This window comes from Chiloscyllium plagiosum, unplaced genomic scaffold (assembly GCF_004010195.1).
Source record: "Chiloscyllium plagiosum isolate BGI_BamShark_2017 unplaced genomic scaffold, ASM401019v2 scaf_84, whole genome shotgun sequence".
Lineage (NCBI taxonomy): Eukaryota > Metazoa > Chordata > Chondrichthyes > Orectolobiformes > Hemiscylliidae > Chiloscyllium > Chiloscyllium plagiosum.
Genome location: NW_025213932.1, coordinates 1 through 4,909, shown reverse-complemented (window position 1 = coordinate 4,909; position 4,909 = coordinate 1).

Sequence of the window (4,909 nt, the reverse complement as noted above, 5' to 3'; positions counted from 1 at the left end):
GGGGGGGGGGGGGGGGGGGGTGGTGGCCAGCTGGCTGTGTGCTAACCTTCTTTTGAGGTTAGTGTTGGTTGAGTAAGAGTCACAGTTGAGAGTGGAACTTCTCTTTCTCCTTCTGCCCTTCTGAGTTCGAACTGTAAGTTGCCTGTGCCATGGTGTCCTGTTTGTGCTCAGGGGTGTGTGCACTGGGACTGTTGCAAGTATTTTCGGATCAACATCATTAAGTCCGGTTTGGATAGGATAAGTTATCTGGAATTCTGTTTTCTGTTCTTTGTGTTTAATTCTGTAATTTTGGAAATAATTTTTGTTTGTTTAAAATGTAGCAGTCGAGCCAGCTAACTTACTCTGGGAATATCCACTGTACGCCAAGCGAAACAAATAGCAAAGTTACAGTCCGGGCTGCCTGCTTAAAAATGTTTTGAGGGGTCTGTCCTGGTCCATAACAGAGTGGGGGCTCTTTGTGGGATTTAAGCAGCGAGTGGTAGGTGTGAGTGTCCTTTATTCCGGGTTTTGATTTGGTCAGGTAGACAGAGTTTGGGATGGCAATGGCTCTTTCAGTCACCAAGAGTTTGCTGGGGTTGGGAGAAGTGACCTTGGGGGTATTACAAAAGGTGGTTAAGGCCAAGCGGCTGGAATTGGTAGACAGGCTGGAGTAGAAACTACCCCCACGAAGGATGAGGTGGTGACAGCAATAGCTCAGCATTTAGATTCACTGGAAAAACCACCGGGATCTGTGGAGATGACAAAAAGTGTATGATAATTGAAACAGCTTGAGTTAGAGGCGAGAAAGAAGGAAAGGGCAGCAGAAATGAAACAATTTACATGACGACGAAAAGCAGAAGAGAAAGAAAAAGAGTTTGAACTTCAGAAAAGGCCACTGAGAAAGGAAGGTCAGCTTAAAAGGATGGAGATGAAGGCTGAAGAGAAGTCTAGTGAAGGAGTAGGGCGAACTCATGTGGGAGAGCAGAGAGATAAAACAGTATGGGTAGCAGCTGAAGTGGCTGATGACTATGAATTGGTCCATAAAACACAGTTTGGCTTTCAGAATCAATTTCAGTCCATGAGGTGTAGGAATTGGGACAAAGAGAAATTCTCACGTGTAAAGGGAAAGGTCGATCTCAGTGAAGATCATAAGGATAAAAAGGAAACGCTTGAAGGGGACAGTGAACGTATAAAGCACTGGTATTTCCATTGCAATATAGTGGGCCACATGAAATCACAGTGTTGGTGGCCTCAGAAAAATCCAGATGTAGGAGAATAGGTCAAGCCTGGGAGTTTTGTTGGACTGGTAACAGAAAGCACCGTGGAAGCTAGAAACCTGCCTCAGAGTGTACAAGCTGATCAGAGGGTGTTAAGGAGGAAGTGCCTGATCTGCTTAAAAAAAAAGGTAAAGCTTATTCACATAAGCCTGAAGTAACAGGTAACAGATTACGATATTTAGGGACACAGGATCCTGTCAATCTGTGATGCTGAAGGATGAGGAGATATGTATTCCTGAAGGACTATTGCCAGAAAAGGTAGTAACAGGAATTGACAGTGAGACAAAAAGTGCTCAGTTATGTAAAGTGAGGCGAGAGTGTCCAGAGAACAAAGAACAAAAGAACAAAGAAAATTTACAGCCCAGGAACAGGCCCTTCGACCCTCCAAGCCTGAGCCAATTCAAATGTACTGTCTAAACCTGTCATCCAATCCTAAGCATCTGTATCCCTCTGCGCCCCACTTACTCATGCATCTGTCCAGACACATCTTAAATGAATCTTACCACCTCTGCTGGCAACGCGTTCCAAACACCCACCACCCTCTGTGTGAAGTACTTACCGCGTGTATCCCCCTCAAACTTTTCACCTCTCACCTTGAAAGCGTGACCTCTCGTTATTGAATCCTTCATCCTGGGAAAAAGCTTGTCTCTATCTACCCTGTCTATACCCTTAATGATTCTGTAAACCTCAGTCAGGTCCCCCCGCAATTTCCTTTTTTCTAATGAAAACAAACCTAACCTACTCGACCTCTCTTCACAGCTAGCACCTTCCATACCAGGCAATATCCTCGTAAACCCTCTCTGCACCCTCTCCAAAGCGTCCACATCCTTTTGGTAATGTGGCGACCAGAACTGTACACAGTATTCTAAATGCGGCCTAACCAATGTCTTGTACAATGTTAACATGACTTGCCAGCTCTTATACTCAATACCAACCCAATGAAGGCAAACATACTATATGCCTTCTTGACCACTCTATCCACCTATGCAGCAACCTTCAGGGTACAATGGATCTGCACTCCCAGGTCTCTCTGCCCATCAACTTTTCCCAAGGCTCTTCTATTCATTGTATAATTTGCTCTGGAATTAGTCTTCTCTAAATGCATCACCTCACATTTGTCTGGATTGAAATCCATCTGCCACTTCTCTGCCCAACTCTCCAGTCTGTCAATATCCTCCTGTATTCTTTGACAGTCCCTTATGCTTTCTGCTACTCCACCAATCCTCGTGTCATCTGCAAACTTGCTGATCATACCAACAGTGCCCTCTTCCAGATCATTTATGTATATTACAAACAACAGAGGCCTCAGCACTGACCCCTGTGGAACACAAATGGTCACCTTTCTCCATTTCAAGAAACTCCCTTCAACTACTACTCTCTGTCTCCTGTTGCTCAACAAGCTCTTTATCCACCGAGCTAGAACACCCTGCACACCATGTGACTTCACTTTCTCCATTAGTTTACCATGGAAATCCTTATCAAAAGCCTTACTAAAGTCCATGTATATGACATCAACTTGGTCACTTCCTCGAAGAACTCTATCAAGTTGATAAGGCATGATCTCGCCCTTATAAAACCATGTCGCCTATCACTGATAAGCCCATTTCTTTTCTAAATATAAATAGATCCTATTCCTCAGCACCTTCTCCAGCAACTTGCCCACCACTGACGTCATGTTCACTGGTCTGTAGTTACCTGGAATATCCCTACTACCCTTCTTGTACAGGGGGACAACATGAGCAACCTTCCAGTCCTCCAGCACTTCACCTGTATTTAAGAATACCACAAATATATCTGTCAGGGCCCCAGCTATTTCCTCTTGCACCTCCCTCAGCAACCTGGGATAGATCCCATTCGGTCCTGGGGATTTGTTCACCTTAATAACCTCTAGCCTACCCAACACACTTTCCCTTTTTATGTCAATATGGTCCAGACTAATCAAACTGCTATCTCTAATCTCAAGATTTATCATGTTCCTCTCCACAGTGAACACTGATGCAAAGTAATCATTCAGAATCTCACCCATTCTCTCAGGTTCGGCACACAGCCTTCCTTCATTATCCTTTAGTGAACCAATCCTTTCTCTAATTACCTGCTTGCTTCTTATATAAGAATAAAAGACCTTGGTATTTTCCTTAATTCTGCTCACTAAAGTTATCTCATGACCCCTTTTAGCCCGCTTGATTCGTCGTTTAAGACTTGTCCTACTCTTCCGATATTCCTCCAGGGCCCGTTCTGTTCTTAGCTGCCGAGACCTTATGTACGCTTCCCTTTTTCTCTTGGCTAACCGTACAATTTCTCCTGTCATCCACGGTTCATGAGTTTTGCCATTCCTATCCTTTGCCTTCAACAGGACATGCCTATCCTGCACTATATATCTTTGAAAGCCTCCCACATCTCAAATATGGACTTCCCTTCAAATAGCTGTGTCCAATCCACATTTCCCAGCTCCTGCCTAATTTTGTTATAATTGGCCTTGGCTCAGTTTAGTACTCTTCCCTTAGGACCACTCTCATCTTCATCTACGAGTATTCTAAAATTTACAGAATTGTGGTCACTGTTCCCAAATAAATCCCCCACCACAACTTCTACTACCTGGCCTGGCTCATTCCCCAGTACCAGGTCCAATACGGCCTCTTCCCTCGTCGGACTATTGACATACTGCTATAGAAAACTCTCCTGGATGTTTCCAGAAGAGTGTAGAATTTGTGGTAGGAGTACTGGACAAACTCTCAGCTCCAGGAATACAATTTGTTCTTGCGAATGATATAGCTGATTCACCAGTAGGCGTGCTGCCTACTCTAGTTGAAAAGCCGGTGGAGATGCAGGCAACTGAAACAATGCAGGATGTTTATGCAGGAATCTCCCCTGATTGTGTAGTAACAAGATCACAGCGTCACAAGCTGAAGCAGGAGAGGTCAAAGGGCACAGGTCAGGAAGCTGAAGTACATTAGTAGAGATTGCTTTCGATCAAATAAGTGGTTCAGAACAGGAGCAAATAGGTAAGCATGCAAGTTCCTTTAGCTCTGCTGAGCTCATTGAGTGACAGCAGAAAAGATGAAAATTTAAAGCAGTTGTGTAAAAAGGCATAGACCGTAAAGGAGGAGAAAGTGAGGACTGCAGGTGCTGGAGATATCACAGTCGAGAGTGTGATGCTGGAAAAGCACAGCAGGTCAGGCAGCATCCGAGGAGCAGAAGAATCGATGTTTTGAGCATAAACTCTTCATCAAGAATCAAGAACTTTTGCTCGAAAGGTCGATTCTCTTGTTCCTCGGATGCTGCCTGACCTGCAGTGCATAGACCATGAAATAGTCGGAATGTATCCCTCAAGTTATTACCTGCAAAATGATCTCATAATGTGGAAATGGAGACCATCACATATACAAGCAGATGAGAAATGGGCAGACATTCATCAGATTGTTTTGCCAGTAGGGTATAGAAACCTCAGCGAGTGTCACATGAGTGGTGGCATGGGGGCTCAGTGGTTAGCATTGAAACTCAGTGCCAGGGATCTGGGTTCAATTCCCACCTCAGGTGACTGTCTGTGTGGAGTTTGCACACTCTTTGCACACTCTCCCCATGTCTGCGTGGGTTTCCTCCAACAGTCAGTTGTGGACTCTCCCTCATTATGGGCATTTAAGCGGGCATTGGAT